This window comes from Bubalus bubalis, chromosome 6 (assembly GCF_019923935.1).
Source record: "Bubalus bubalis isolate 160015118507 breed Murrah chromosome 6, NDDB_SH_1, whole genome shotgun sequence".
Classification (NCBI taxonomy): Eukaryota; Metazoa; Chordata; class Mammalia; order Artiodactyla; family Bovidae; genus Bubalus; species Bubalus bubalis.
In genome coordinates, this window is record NC_059162.1 from 58451445 (window position 1) to 58468596 (window position 17152).

Consider the following 17152-nt stretch of genomic DNA (forward strand, 5'->3'; position numbering starts at 1 on the left):
ATTAAGCAATCAAAACTTAGAAGACCCATGAATACCCTTCCTCACTCATAGTCTTCCCATAGAGGTAACTACTCATCTGAATTTGATGTTAACTTATTTCCTTGTTTTTTCCCCCCATAATTTAATCATCTATGTATTTTTTTTTTCCTCCGAAATAATGCAATGTGTAGTTTTGTCTGGTTTTTAGCTTTATTTTTTGTGCAAAAATGCATCTTTTTTTTTCCCCCTTTCAATTAATCTTTTCGTCATTTTAAACTACATTATTTTATCTCTTTTACTGGAGTACACTTGCTTTACAATGTTGTGTTGGTTTCTGTACAGTTGAAGTGAATCAGCTGTGTATACATACATCCCCTCCCGCTTGAACCTCCCTCCCACTCCCCCACCCCCATCCCATCCCTCCAGTTCATTACAGAGCACCCAGCTGAACTCCCTGCGCTATACAGCAGCTTCCCACTAGCTAGCTATTTCACGGATGGTAGTGTATGGCAACATGTCAGTGCTACTCTCTCAATTCATCCCACCCTCCCCTTCCACCCCACCATGTCCACAAGTCCATTCTCTGTTTCTGCCCTGCCAATAGGCTCATCAGTACCATTTTGCAGTACCATTTTGCAGGATGTGTGTTAATATTTGTTTTTCTCTTTCTGACTTTCTTCACTCTGTATGACAGACTCTAGGTTTATCCACATCTCTACGAATGACCCAGTTTCATTCCTTTTTATGGCTAAGTGATATTCCATTATATATATGTACCACATCTTCTTATAAATAGAATCATACTTTATATTTTTGTGTGACTTCTAAGCTTAACATTACTGTGTGTTGTATTCCAGAGTAAAAATAAGTACATTCAATTTGTTCATCCATTTTCCTGCTGATTTACATTTAAGTTAGTTCTAGTTTCTTGCTGTTATGAAAAAATCTTGCAATTGATAGTCTTAAACATGTCTTCTAGATTGCATGTGCAAGAGATCCTCTAGGGTACATACCTCAGAATAGATCTGGGTCATAAGGTATATATATTTTCATCTGTACCAAGTAATGCCAAAATGTTTCCCAAAGTGGGTGTTCCTGTTTATGTTCCCACAGCAGTTGAACAAAGTGCCCATTGCATCGCATTCCCTCCAATACTTGATATTATTTGATTTTAGTTCTTTACAGCATAGTGAGTATGAAATGCTATCCCATTGTGGTTTTTGTTTCCCTGATTACCAGTGAGGTTGGATGTCTTTTTATATGTTTATGAGCCATTTGTGTTTTCATTTACTCCATGAATACTGCTTGAGTACTTCCCATTTGCTAGGCACTGTTTGAGTCTCTTCCACTTCTTTGAAATATCTGTACCTATCCATTGGCCATTTTTCTATTGAGTTATTTTCCTTTTTCAAAGGAGTTCTTTATAAGTTCCAGAAAATCCTTTGTTGGCTATATGTTTTACAAACATAACTTCCAAATTTGTGGCTTGTACTCTACGGTATTTTTTGATGAAGGGAACCTCTTAATTTTAATGTGGTCATATCTCCTTTTTGTATTGTCTTTTTAAAGCTTTAATGTTTCTAATTAAGATTTTACTTCTATTTGAAATATATTTTTATATATTGTAAGAGGAAAAGATCCAATTTCTTTCTTTTAATTTTATTCCCCGAATGGAGAACTAACTCTTCTGGCATCGTTACTGAATGGTGTCTCCTTTACCTGCTAACCTACAGTGCCCTCTTGGTCACGAGTCATGATCCTGTGTATATGTGTGGGTCTGTTTCTGGGTTCTCCCTTCTGTTTCATTGTTCTAGTTGTCTCTTTCTGTGTCAGTTCCACTGTACCACTCATCATAAAAAACAGAAGGATAAAAATTATTTTGGAAGTTAAATGCACAGTGCCTAACACATGTTAAACACTCACTAGATACCATCTATTATCATTTTAGTAGAGAACACATTTTAATATGTTGTTTTAAACAACGTCTAAACTCTGTAGAGAATTCGTAAACATTCAGTAACATTTGATCTGAGTCACCTGGCTGTGCAGAGACTTGTGACACGCACATGCACTATCATTGCCTTTGCCTTCTTCTAAAACATGTGGGAAATGTGAAAGATGAAGTCTATAGGCTCTTTACTCATCCTCATTCAGCAGTCACTCAGAAGGGCTAAATGAAGGAGGCTTGATTTGGATACTTATTTCTTTTCCAAAAAAGAGTTTTAAAAGAGAAAATGATAAGAAAGAGTAGAGAAACATATTTGGGAGAGATTTTCACCCGTAAATATCTAGAACATCCAGTTTTCTACACCTTGCTTCTATTCCATGTTTATTATAAACCATCTCACAATCATTATAAAATAAAGCCATTCATTTGATGAAGGAGAGGAAAGTGCCACATTTTAACTGTTACTGAAAGAAATGTTCTTTACTCTGTTGGTCTTGGACTTCCACGGAATACTTGATTCCAGATGTTAAATTGTTTTTTCAGAAGCCTTGTTAAAGTGCCAGAGCATTAGATTTTTTAAGGCATTTCCAACCCCCAGCTGATTATCACAACACACAGGAATCCAAACTTTCAAAGCTCAGTGCTGGCTCTGAACTGTAACAGCAGCTGCAAAAAATATGTGCAAAAGCACAGGTTCACAGGACTTGGATCCAGTGCCCTTATATGGTCAGACTATAAGTAAATTTCCTTTATTTCCTGGTTATCAGAGATTCAGACCAGTTTCTTAAAGGGTGCTGAATTTCCTTGGGTCCAACAAAAATTTGTAGCTCAGTATTGGTAATAACCATGTAGCAAGATGACCTGTAGGTTTTATTATATAACATTATATACTTTTAAGAATAGCTATTAATTCTTCTACCAAAGTATTCACAATAATGAACTTATTTTACATTTTACTCAAACTGTACCTTCCAGAATCCATTAACAAAGTAAATTTTCCTCAGATTATTTTATACATAGTCACTATTTGGTTTTCTTCTTGAAAGGTTTCATCATTCCCTATGGAACCAACTTCCTGCTTTCAATCCATCTCATCTCCTTCTCACTGATGGCACAGGGCTCATCAACAGATTTCCTAGACAAATGAGGAAAGGAAGATGTAGGATTAGGAAAGAACCAAAGAGGTACTTTTGAGCTACAACCCATCAATTGATAGTGAAGAAGAAGGGAAGACTTTTTAGATGGGAGAAATGACTAAGCAAATACACAGAGGTCGTAATGACCAAGAGACTGTCGTCACAGTAGAGTAGTCATGCCTTGAATGAAGGGGATATTATGATTTGTTAAGGGGAGAAACAATTGGTAGAAGATCTTAAAAGGTAAAAATTCAGTGTGTTCCAAGAGCTGATTGGTTATTTTTTTGGTTATTTTTACTCGTTATTTATTGGTTATTTTTACTCTATTATTTGACAAACAGCATGAAAGCATCTATCATGGTATAGTAGACTCTACACTCAATAATTTCTTGATGTCAGATAGAGTTGAATTTTAAAGACAGTTTATGGTAAATGAGAGACTATCTCAGACCTTAAAACAAAATGTTTAAAATTAATTTTTTGACAGTATATTCTATTTCCTACCACTGGCATTATGCCTGGAATTTGGTACATGTTCAGTTCAGTTCAGTCACTCAGTTGTGTCCGACTCTTTGTGACCCCATGGACTGCAGCACTTCAGGCTTCCCTGTTCATCACCAACTCACAGAGTTTACTCAAACTCATGTCCATTGAGTCGGTGATGCCATCCAACCATTTCATCCTCTGTCATCCCCTTCTCCTCCTGCCTTCAATCTTTCCCAGCATCAGGGTCTTTTCAAGTGAGTCGGTTCTTCACATCAAGTGGCCAAAATATTGGAATTTCAGCTTCAGCATCAATCCTTCCAATGAATACTCAGCACTGATTTCCTTTAGGATGGACTGGTTGGATCTCCTTACAGTCCAAGGGACTCTCAAGAGTCTTCTCCAACACTTCTCCAACAGTTCAAAAGCATCAGTTGTGTGATGCTCAGCTTTCTTTATAGTCCAACTCTCACATCCATACATGACTACTGGAAAAACCATAGCTTTGACTAGACAGACCTTTGTTGGCAAAGTAATGTCTCTGCTTTTTAATATGCTATCTAGGTTGGTCATAACTTTCCTTCCAAGGAGCAAGTGTCTATTTTAATTTCATGGCTGTAGTCACCATCTGCAGTGATTTTGGAGCCCCCAAAAATAAAGTCTGACGTTGTTTCCACTGTTTCCCCATCTATTTGCCATGAAGTGATGGGACCGGATACCATGACCTTAGTTTTCTGAATGTTGAGCTTTAAGCCAACTTTTTCACTCTCCTCTTTCACTTTCATCAAGAGCTCTTTAGTTCTTCTTCACTTTCTGCCATAAGGGTGGTATCATCTGCATATTTGAGGCTATTGATATTTCTCTTGGCAATCTTGATTCCAGCTTGTGCTTCATCCAGTCAAGCATTTCTCGTGATGTACTCTGCATATAAGTTAAATAAGCAGGGTGACAATATACAGCCTTGACGTACTGCTTTTCCTATTTGGAACCAGTCTGTTGTTCCATGTCCAGTTCTAACTGTTGCTTCTTGACCTGCATACAGGTACATGTAGGAATTTAAAATCAGTTTAATGCCTCTCCCACTTAAAATCTACAAGTACATCCTACATTGGCAGGGTCCTTTAGAAGAAGCGATCATGATATCAGTGCAGAAAATTCCTCCAGGCCTAGGTGAGGTAGAAGTCCTGCTTTTATCCATTTCTAATTTCTTTTCTAGTTGTTGATTAGCCTCTATGCTGCTGAGGCAGAGGTCTCAGCTAATCTTTCTCAGTTTCTTAAGATTTCTTCTTTAAGGGCAGAAGCCAGCATGATCAAAATACTTCCAAGAAATCCTCAGCAGCAGTCTCCATGGGGAGCCTCAGAATGATGGTGACATATAGCATGTACCCTCAAATGGCTTAGTAGTTGTCGTCATGGCAACTCTCAGAACTGCAGATGTCTTTTTCACAGTCTTTTTATTTGGACTCAGTAGAATTAATTGTCTGCTGTCCTGGCATCTGGATCTAGACAGATGTACTGAGCAGCCATTTTGCTAAGGGCTGGAATCCAGAATTGAAAGACACAGTGACAGTACACAGTGATAATCAACATAGCATCAGTCCCCCATCGGGGTCAGCATTTAATATGTCAGGAGAAGGAGCCTCTTACTTTCTGCAGATCTGTTCTTGTTCTAGTTGTTTCTCCAGCTATATGAAGTCTTTTCTTTATCCTACTTAACGTTAATACTTGTAGGGGTTTTTTTTAAATATTATTCTAAGCTACTTATTGGAATTGTTCCAGATGTTTAATTTCAAATTCTTCTAGCTCCTCTACCAACTTTGTGAAGATAACTGTTCTAAAAACCATGCCCTAAAAAACCAAAAAACAAAAAACTCAAGCCTACCTTTCTTTAGGCAATAATTCTATAAAACTGTGTGAATATTTAATTTGAACAATTCATAACAATTTATTACTATTTCTTGAACTACTCCTTCTCTGTCTAACTGTTGTTGGTCTGTTTCATGGATAATGCCTGAATATTTTCACATGCCCTGCAGTGGTTTGGGGGACCATGTGTTAACTTGTGGGCTAGACCAAGACTGGCTGGTCTGGGTCCCTGCCAGGCATTCAGTAGGAGAACCTATGAAGAATATAACTGGATAGAGTTGGATCTCAATGCATTATCTCAGACCCATGGATGAACAGTACTGTCTACACTGACTCTATACTTTTATGGCATCTTCCTGCTTCATCAGAATGCTTCTCCTTATTGGTCCATATTCCCCAAGACTGTTGTACCTGAAGCAAAAGGTTATCTTTTCACTGCTTTATTTGCTTTGATGATCCACCAAAGAAGTAAAGATTTAATTATTTATGAAATAAAGGTAAGTGAAATTGAGAATCAAAATATTCTTGAGACTAGGTCATGCCAACGACTGCAATATTATCTTTAAGAATATATTCAGATTGTGCATTCTAAACTAAATCATAGTATCCAAACTTAAAAATATTCAAATATTAATTTCATTTTTCCTTTTCTCTAAAGGAGATAAACGTTCAATTTGATGGAGATTTCCTTAGATATAGCTTTCTATAATCTATGTTGGTATGAATATAAAGCAAATTGTTATGATTATAATAGACATTATAATCAGTCCCTTGGACAGGGCAATCAAACTAATCAATCCTAAAGGAAATCAAACCTGAATATTCATTGGAGGGACTGATGCTGAAGCTGAAGTTCTAATACTTTGGCCACCTGATGCAAAGAGCTGACTCATTGGAAAAGACCCTGATGCTGGAAAAGATTGAGGGCAGGAGCAGAAGGGGGCAACAGAGGATGAGATGGTTGGATGGCATCATCAACTCAGTGGACACAAGTTTGAGCAAACCATGGAAGATAGTGAAGGGCAGGGAAGCCTGGTGTGCTGCAGTCCATGGGGCCGCAGAGAGTCCGAAACGACTGAGCGACTGAACAACAACAACAGTAATAGACATTGGATCTGCCTGGTTAACTTTTACCTCAACAACTCAAGTAAGGACGAAGACTAGTGAAGCAGTGAGTCATGGCTGATAGCGTAAATTTGATACTTTAGCATCATACCCTCAAAATTGGTTTTTAGCTGATAAATAGCATTTCCTATAAAAGGAGTTGAAAAAGCTTATATATGCATTACAAATAATGGTGAAACAGCATGAAATGCCATTTTAGAGGTGAATGCAAACTGCTTTGGGAGCACAAAAGTACATACCTGCTGTGTAGGAATCAAGTAGCCCTTCACAAAAGAGGCAATATTTGATCTAGGTCTAGAATGTTAAGTAGAAGTTCCAGATGGGGAAAGGTGAACAATATTTTAGACTGTATGTGAAACAGCATAGACATCTGACAGAGAATCTCTAAAGAACAGAAGAAAGTTTAATGTGACTAGAACTTAAAATAACAGGAAAAAATGGGAAAGGACTGTGAATGCCAAGATCAGATGATTATGCTTTGTCCCATATGGTAGTTTATTGAAAATGATGAAGGTGCTTCACTAGGCAGTAATGTGGGGCTTCCCTGGTGGCTCAGTTGTAAAGAATTTGCCTGCCAATGCAGGAGACAAGGGTTCCATCCCTGGGTTAGGAAGATCCCCTGGAGAAAGAAATGGCAACCCACTCCAGTATTCTTGCCTGGGAAATCCCATGGACAGAGAAGCCTGGTGGGCTACAGTCCATACGTCACAAAAGAATTGGACACAACTTAGTGACTAAACAACAACAAGGCAGTAATGTGTTTAGACCTTGGTGTTTGGGGATGCCTCTGCTGTAGAATAGGGCTTCCCTGGTGGCTTAGATGGTAAAGAATCTGTCTGCAATGCAGGCAACCCACGTTCCATCCGTGGGTTAGGAAGATCCCCTGGAGAAGTAAATGGCAACTCACTCCAGTATTCTTGTCTGGGAAATCCCATGGACAGAGAAGCTTCTTGGGCTACAGTCCATGGGGTCACAAAGAGTCGGACACGACTGAAGCAACTAACACAACACAACTCAACACTGCTGCAGAACAGAAGATCAAAACACTGAACTCAGAGAAATTACTTAGGGCCTCCTGCACCAGTTTATGCCAGAAACTGGGTCTGTAGTAATAGTGACTATGGGAATAGAGAGGAGGAGTTAAAATTGGAGGTTATTTAGAATTGGGCTCTTAGCTCTGTGAGATCAGGGACTATGTGTCTTTTATTCAGTTTTGCCCCCATAAAATTCTCCACACCTATTGTGATCCCTAAGTTGGTATGGCCCCTTTCTTGCAAAATTCCCATCTTTTCCACTCTACTACCCCTTTTTACTAATTGGTCTATGTTTTCCAATGTAACAAACCCATTCATTGCTCCTGCTACTATCAGATACATAGAACTCTCATCCACGAAATTAAGTAAAGTGAAGTCGCCCAGTCGTGTCCGACTCTTTGCGACCCCATGGACTGTAGCCTATCAGATTCCTCCATCTATGGGATTTTCCAGGCAAGAGTGCTGGAGTGGATTGCCATTTCCTGCTCCAGGGGATCTTCCTGACCCAGGAATCAAACCCGGGTCTCCCGCACTGCAGGCAGGCGCTTTACCGTCTGAGCTACCAGGGAAGCCCGAAATGATTTTTAGCAATCACTTGAATAGATGTCTACGTACAGATATGGAAAGATTTCCAAGAAGTGCTTTTTTAAAAAAGTAATTTTTATAACAATATATGACAATGTATGAAATGGAGAAAAAATCAAAACTATTAATATGTTTCACAGGCTTTGATATAATTATGTAAATATCCAAAAAGCAGTATGAAAAAAAAATACTCCAAATTGATAACAGTGGTTACTTCTGAGAGAAAGACCAGAAGTAGAGGGAGGATCTTTCAATTGATCTTTATTGTTTGAATCTTTTACCAAAAAAAAAAAAAGATGTAAGAGAAAAAGAGAGAGGAAGAAGGAAAAGAAAAGGAGAAAGAGAAGGAAGTAAAGAGCCAAGAGCAGAGCTCTTTCCAGGCAGAAATTTTCCTGTTCATTGTTTCTGTTTGTCAAGAGCAAAAGAAATTAGGAAATATGTCTTTGTTCAAAAAGAAAATGAAAGAGATTTAGTTTCATGAATTATTTTTATTACTGCTGACAAATTTGTAGTTGGTGAAGTAGTGCAATGGATCTAATACCTAACTTTAAACTATCAAATCTGTATTGTAAACCTGGACCTGCCTTTGAATAGCTAGACCTCAAGCAAGCAATTTAAATTCCATGTCCATCGTCTCCCAGTTCCAAAGCAAGAAAATAATTCTTACCCCTAAAAAGGATATTGGAGGAGACAAATGACAGATGTGAACAAAACAACTGAGCTCTTTTTGAATTTTATGTAAACATCAGATAGGATGTTCTGGTATGATCTCTATATGTATGCATATTCTGACAGATGCCAATATCTGTTTCATAACCAAATTTGAATGTGCCAGTTATTGTTTAGGGTAATCTTACATAATCCTTGGGTCAATATTACCAAGAAAAAACTAACAATCAGTTCTTTCAGTTTCAGATTTCAAAAAACTTCCTTTCAGGTTTAAATTGAATGGGCAACCATCATTTTTAGTGCTTAAAAACACAGTACCGTCCCCTTGGAAATCTCCAATTAGTAGCAGCTATTGTCTAATTAGGTGAAATTGATCATCTCAGAAAGTCTATCATTCATTATAAAAACAAGATATAATAATTCAAGCATATTTCCAGAGCCAGTGAATTGCTGAAAAGCTACAAGTTTAACTTTCTGCTCTGATAGAGTTTTAAAAGAGGTCAGAGTACGTTTTACCATAGTGTCTAGCAATGTGAGTTTATTCAGACCTTTTGGCAGTCATTCCTGCACACTCAAGCTAAATCAATGAATCATCCATTGTTGGCCAGCTCCGCTCTCAGTTGCTAAGAGATTTTTCAAGCACACTGAGGTTTCATTCTACATGGTCTACAAAAAGGGCAAAATGTATTAAATTTTTAAATGTGTCATTGTTCCTAAATTAGTAATTAAAACTTTGCCCAGAACTTTAATATTGGGGCAATGAGAAAGTCAACGTGCCGCTGGAGGAGTTTCTACTTGGGAAAATACGAGAGAAAACTTCCTGTTCATAGCTCTTCAGAAATATGTGTGTGGAGGAAATGGAAACATTTAAAAAGTGGACACAGACACCAAAAACAAAAACTCAACTAAAAAAGTCTAAACTCTTTTAAAGAAATACACACTTGTTCTTATGGTTTTCAAGAAGAAGGTTGTCTTTCATTTTTATTAAATGTACTCTAATTTTTATCGCTTCTCTGTGAGTCATAAAGACTGTCTTTGTAATTTAGCATGTTATTTTAAAGCTTTGATATAATGGCTTTTAATGTAAAAATTAAAGACTACCATAAAAATAGAATGTCATTTTTTCAGCTTGCTATGTATGAATGTGTAAAGTATGTCAGGTTCTCTATGTCTCCTTCCTGAATATTTCAAGTTGTAAAATAAGGAATCCCATAATTTGTCACAGAGGTTAATGTTTCATTTTGATGAGTGGAAAGGGATAATTTGAACAAAAATTTTTAAAGAAGAAAGAGAGCATAATGAAACTTAACCTAAAAACAAGATTTTTTAAAAGTTATTGGATTTGAGTGTGTTCCTTAGGATAAAACTCTATTCCATAAATTTCTCCTAAGGATGACACTTTTGAGATAGAATGTGGGCTTTGAAGTTAAACAGGCCTCAGTTCTATTCCTGGCTTGCCCCAGGTTCTAAATGGTGTGACCTTGAGCAAGTTGTTTGGGCCTCAACTTCCCACGTCTCTAATGTAATAATGCATGTCACACCAGGTTCCTGTTGGATTCAAATGAAGAAACATCCTAGCCCTGGCACAGAGTGGGTCTGGATAAATATCTATCTTCAGCTTCTTTAAAATTCTTGGAGGCTGATAACAATATGCTCTTAAAGCTCAGAACCAAACCATGTTTGTTTTAAGCTGGCAACATTAGTGCTTGTTTTACTTCTGATTTCAACAGAGCTGTCTTCAGATGAGTTGGGGAGATCATCTCACGTTAGGGAGTTTGGGATAAGAGCGCATAGAAGAGTCTTGTACCTCCGCCTTCTTTCTTGCAGAGAAGCAAAACATTTGTGATTCTTGCATCCCCTTGTTCAATGAGGTCCTCTCCTTCTCCTTGTGGACCCTAACTTCTTTTAAAACCTCTGTTCAATGTGCCATCTTCAGTTAACTATTCACTGCTGTAAAGCAGGATTTCATTGAGGGCACTTTCATTTTAGACAACAACCAACTATTTCTCCAGCCCAGTGTAGAGCAGGGGATGAGCCACACCTTAGTACAGCCTTATTCTGTTGATTCAGAACATTACTTTTTAATACTTTAAAACAAACTTACAGAAAAATAAGGAATGACCTATTTATATGCTTAAGCTTCCTAACACCTGTGTTTGTTTGGAGGAAATATCTCCATGTCTGTACTAACATTTGATGACATCCACTCTTTATAGAACCAAGTGTATATTTTTACAGCAAATTTTTCAATGTCAGGGAAAAGCAATATTTTTTCCTTAGGTGTTTGAGTATTTCCCTCTGTAATCTTAGATATGGCTTAACCCCTATTTCTTTTAGGTAATCTTTGTTATGCTAGAGCGTTGATCAAATGGAATCGAACTCACTTGGCCTATCTGTTGAATTAAGCTGAAGAGAACCGCTAGCATCTCTGCTCTCAGAATAATACGAAGTGGCAGCTGTGTAGAACTGATAGAGAATCTAGTGTCCCCTGCCTAAAAAATAGAAGGCCTCATGTAGCTTCACAGTGGTATCAGCAAAAATACATGTCTGTCCTTGCCAAGAAAAGATAAAACAGAGCTGAAAGTGACAGAGGACGTAATACACAGGCTCTGCAAGGGCAGACCGTAGAGTCAGTCATTCCCTGGCAAAAATGAAGCAAAGCAAAACTCAAAGGAAAGAAGTTTAGGCCTCATGCCTTAAGAAATGATGTTCCTCCCAAATAAAGAGAATCGGCATAGATTAACTTAAATTACTGTGATGACATTCAATAAGGGGTCCAAATGGAACAACTCTTGGAGATTTCTGTTACTGTTTCACTTTGCAATTATAGTCTTTGTATAATTCAACTTGAGAGGGAGGGTGGGAGAGACAGAGAGAGAATGTCCCTCACTTTCTAAATCATGGCTCAGTCATGTGTTATAAAACACCAAGAACGGAAAAGCCATTACGTGGAATATAAAGAAATACTTGAGTCTACAATATCATTGAACTCTTGGATTGAGTTTCAACAGACATGCTCTGTATTCCCACAAGAGTCTGGAAAATTAACTTCTATTTTTTTCTGTCTGGAGTTGCAGTTAGTGTTATTATTTGCTCCATGGCTCAATCCGGGTCAGGCTGTTCTGCAGGAACACAGGTGGATGTTAAAACAGAGAATCTGTTGAAAAGATTGCGGAGGAACTGCTTCCCTAAAGCAGTTTTGGATGGCAGTTTGATGGCAGTCAGCTCTGGTAAGGACAGATGAAGCTCAGCAGGGCCTTCCAGAATGTGGTCTCACAGGGTTTGTCACCTGCCGTGCTATCGGGAGAAGTTTCGGGTGTGATGGGTCATTGTGACCTGGTGGCATCCTCTAAGGAGTGGATCCTAGAAAGGAAGGCCATTGAATTTAAATACTTGTGAATTGTAACATTGCTCTGAATTTTTCTGATTAGCTTTATTTGTGAAATGCAGTAATACAGTTCTTAAAGGAAAATTCCATATTCTTTTGTGTGGGCTTTAAGATATTTAGGAAATTTATTGTTAAAAACTAATTGCAGAACGATTTCTTATCCTATTAAAAGCAGCTAGAGAAATAGAGTTATGATTTAAGGTATAAAAATTGTTTTGTATACTAGTGTTTTATTGTCAGCAATTACGTTTTTAAAATGTAATGTTGCCAAGACTACAACTTATATCTGTTTGTAAGCAATCACACAAGGGAAACTATATTTTGTGGTTCTACCCATTGAATGATTTTTCTAGTAAACAATTTGACATAAAATAGACTGAAACATCCATTTATTTTAAGAACTGTGTTAAATTACAGATTAATGGTCTGAAATAAAATCGGAACTGATTTAATACACAATTGAGCATCAGGGGGAAAATAGATCTTTTTCCAGCTGAGTGTAGTCATACTCTTTTTCTTTTCTGAAGACCTTATTTTCCCCTTAATATGTTTAGGACTTGCTTGAACCACAGCCAGTTTTGAGGATGTTTGTTCAGAAACGGTCAATGTTATATTGATGAGGAGCAACTTGGAGGTTGAAAAAATAGATCAGTATTTTTGGTTTCTGACTTTAGACTATCTTTAAAGTAAAGGGCTGAGCGTTCCAATTGAAAATTGCAAATGCTATGGGGCACTGTGCATGGAAATAAGATTCCTGAATTGTAGAGCTTGGGGATGTTTAGGCAGCCCTCGTAGAAGCGGACCTTCAAGTACATTTTAAAGACAGTGTGTATTGCACATTTTGAATGGTTGCTCTCAGGTTTTTCTTGGATGTAACTGTTCTTTTTTGTTTGACTTCTCTTCTATAATTCTGAGATAAATCTGAGAGTTTACATGTCCAAGGAAAAAATTCCCTCAAATTTGCTATCATTAGTCTCCAGCTCAAACTCCAGGAGGCCATGAGGGAAGGTCCCAGCCCTCTGCCAAAAGACACAGATTCCTTCTTATCAATGGGAACAGACGCTCCTCCGTGGGCACGTACACAGTTTCTTTAAGAGACCAGGTATCTGTTGAGGCTAAACTAATATTTTTGGAATATTTCAGAAACAAGAATTCTGAGAAGAATTTCATTAGTTAATTGTGTTTTCTAGAAATGAAACTTAAAGTCAGCTTTATTTACCAGCAAATTCAGAAAACACTTTCATATCTCTAGTATTTGTAACTGAAAGTATGAAGTTCAGAAGAAATTATCAAATAAATCCAAGTCTAAAACAGTGTGGGAAATTCACACATACCATCTTTTAAAAATATTTTGTCTATAAAAATTTAGAAAGTAATTTCATTTGGTATTAAATGAAAGATTGATTGAGGAAAACATTTCACATTTAGACTCTGGCTGCTAGAGAGAAATAAGTGAATTTTTAAGACTACACTTTCAGAACATATCAAAAAAGAACTAAATCTAAAACAGTTTATGACAATGTCTTCTTTCAAATAAGGTAGTAATAGTGCTTCTTTTTTTTTAATGCATACACAGCAATATCTGATTCTATGGTTGCATGAGAAATTTTAAAATATCTCAAACAATGCTTATCTTAAAATTAAAAATAAAATTATATTTCACCCTTATTGCAACCTTTTTTCATTAAGGGTAAATATTAACTGTGCTATTCTATATATGCTGTTAGAACTATCTTTAGTAGTTCTGAATTTTTTAGTCCTTCTCTTGTGTTCCCAGAAAGTGAATGAATCTGGATTAAAAAAAAGGTCAATAATGGCAGATTTCACTTTTAATGAATTTCTACTTTTCATAGTAGTCTCCCTTCTCTCTTCAGAGCTCTAGACTCTTGGGAAACTAAAACGTTTCTGTCATTCTATTGTTAGACTGTGTGAACATAGTATATTATCATAGCTGCTTTTAAGTACTGGAAGGCGTTTTCTACACAGCACCAAACTTTTCTGATAAAAGAGAGAGTCAGTCTAGTGTACTTGCAGAGTTTGCTTTGCAGCCCAATGTTCTGACATTGTAAAAATAAAACTTTAGAAACTTCAGACATTTACCTACACTGTCCCAAGTCCCATTTGTTCTAGTCACATTGTGGGCATAGATTATATCTCTGCTTGTTATGTTTGTCATTTTTTCTGCAGAAGGGATATAAGATAGCCTAGAAGGATGTATAAAACATAAGTTAAAATCAATGGAAATATGGATAAAGGGAGAAAATGAGTAGTTACCACTGGGTAGAGCAGGGACCACAGTAAATGATATGTATGATCTACCCACTGGTCCAGGTCATGAATTGTAGTCTAAGCTTTCTAACTGCTAGGGTTAAGAACTGAACCTTGTAGGTGTTTCAACCCTGAGGATGGAAGATGCAGGCAAATCAGTTAGTGATCTGAAAATAAGTAAAAGTGTTCTTACTAAGCTCAAAGAGGAGTTTCCTCTCACAGACTCCATGTATGCCGTGTGTGATGATGTGAATAGCATCTTCTACTACATTTCTAGAATAGATACATCTCATTGGATTCAGTAATACAGGGGCGGGGGGGAATATCTTAATTCAGATGTGCATTTTAGAATTTTCTAGAAGAGTAGACTGTGCTGCTGGCAGCCCTCCTTGATTGTTTTTGATGAACAGTACCAATGAGCTCAAGATTTTATTATGAAAAAGTGGCTCGCATACAGCAAAACGAGGCCAAGTTTTTCCAAAGGAAAAAAAAATCTTTGGGTCTACTCAGGCATATAGACCAAGAAAAAAAAAATGCTTTTATAAACCCCACAGTTCTCTTCCTTTAAAAAGCCTGACATAAACGCAATCTAAAAAATATGTAAGGTCCTAAATCTGGACTCCTGATGGCCAAAATAAAATCTCAATAAAACATGTATTAAATTTGGGCAATACTGTTTCCTTGCTTTGTCTCCAAGATGAACTATTTGAGAACTGCACACCCAGACAACTAAATGATCTAATTTCCTCCAGATTATTATATAAAAGACAAATAAACAGTAAAATAACTTTGGTTGTAGGATATTTGAATTGTAGTCCCTTGTTTTGGTTTTTATCAGCTAGTAAGTTTATCTTATTGGGCCATTCTTAGTTAGAAATAAATCAGAACACTTGGCTTTCTGCTATCTATAGCAGAAGAACAAGGATCTATTTTATCTAAAAACAATATAGCATCCTCTCTTTCCTAAATTAAAAGTTACGCTTGGAATATGGTAGGCAAGGGCCCTTTATTTCTTTTCCTGATGTTTCCTTAAAGGAAACCATTGCAGTGAACCATTCTGGTCCTTTGATCCATAACAGGAAATAGCTAATCCTGTTGGTCAGCCACATTTTTGAGTGGATTGGCAGATCACTTTGCTTCAAAATTACGGAACAGGTTCCACCTTTTTCTCTTTGCTCAGCAGAGCACACCCTCCCCTCTGTTTGCTATTTTTTTGTGGAATGTCTTGAGACAGGTGGGTGGAGTGGGTTTTTAACTAGATTCACCCTGCTTGCAGGCTGTGTTCATTTCTGACTGGAAGGTAGGGAACCTTGCCAGTTCTTCAGTTTGGCCATGGGATGAAGCTGCTGTCTGATCCCCGTTTATCCCATGTCTCTTCCTGAGTAGTTACAGGATGGGCGAGAGGAGCGGGTAGTGATTAACACTCCTAATCACTGGCAAATAGGGCAAGGACATGGGCAGGATTGGGTTTGACCTGACAAAGAAGACTATGAAACAGTATGTTCCTTTCCCTCCTTTGACTTCAGATATAAAATGTACTAATTTCTTTTTTCTATCATAAGCGATAAAGATCCTTCTGTTTTTGTTAGAAATTGAGAAGTTTTCTAAAAACGTCAAGTTTGATTTTTTTTTTTTTTTTTTTGGCCAGTATTAGTAAACTGTGTTAACACAACTGTAACAGAAATCTTTGGTATTTTACTCATGGTTCTCCCACTGCCTGAGATTCCCTCCCTAATCCTCCAGGCATCCATTCCCCGTTCTGGGATTTAATTCCAACTCCAGCTAGAATATGAGTTTCTTGAGGTCAAGGAGTTCATCTTAATTATCCATGTATCATAACCATTAATTCATTCCTTGCTCATTGGTCAAAAACATAAAAACCTCATCAACATCTTTTATCTGCTAGGCACCATGGTAGTGACGTAGCCATGGACATGAGAATAGAGCTACTGCCCTCCCGAGAACTCAGTCTCTGATGCAGATCCTCATGACTAAAGGACTTCAGCTCAGTAACTAAAGCATTGATCACAGACCTGCACAGCTTCAGCCATTCTACACATGTCTGTTTAGTGGATAATGAGTCTGTACTGTTGAAAGTGGCACAGCCAGAGTTTTAAGTTTTTTGTATGGATTATCTGGACTCATATTAGAATTTAATAGATTGTAAGTAAATAATACCCATTAACTATTTACTGTGGATAGAGTGCCATGCTGAGTGCCATATATATATATATATGCTGCTGCTGCTGCTAAGTCGCTTCAGTCATGTCCAACTCTGTGCGACCCCACAGACGGCAGCCCACCAGGCTCCCCCGTCCCTGGGACTCTCCAGGCAAGAACACTGGAGTGGGTTGCCATTTCCTTCTCCAATGCATGAAAGTGAAAAGTGAAAGTGAAGTCGCTCAGTCGTGTCCGACTCTTCGAGACCCCATGGACTGCAGCCCACCAGGCTCCTCCATCCATGGGATTTTCTAGACAAGAGTACTTGAGTGGGGTGCCATTGCCTTCTCTCTCTCTCTCTCTCTCTCTCTATATATATATATATATATATATACACACACACACACACATATATGTGTGCTAAGTTGCTTCAGTCGTGTCCTACTCTTCGTGACCCCATGGACTGTAGCCCACCAGGCTCCTCTGTTCATAGGGATTCTCCAGGCAAGAA

At 37.6% G+C, this 17152-nt stretch overlaps 1 protein-coding gene across 2 annotated transcripts in view; it reads left to right on the forward strand.

Annotated features, from left to right (window-relative positions):
* Positions 1-17152, forward strand: part of DDAH1 (dimethylarginine dimethylaminohydrolase 1) — a 159096-nt gene that overhangs the window by 66357 nt on the left and 75587 nt on the right. Inside the window, exon 1 of one of the 2 annotated variants that reach the window (XM_044944766.2) lies at positions 11937-12055. The exons of the other annotated variant lie outside the window; for it this stretch is intronic. The gene's annotated coding sequence lies outside the window, so the exon portion shown is untranslated. Of the gene's footprint in view, positions 1-11936; positions 12056-17152 lie in introns of those variants that run through there. 2 annotated transcript variants of the gene reach the window in all.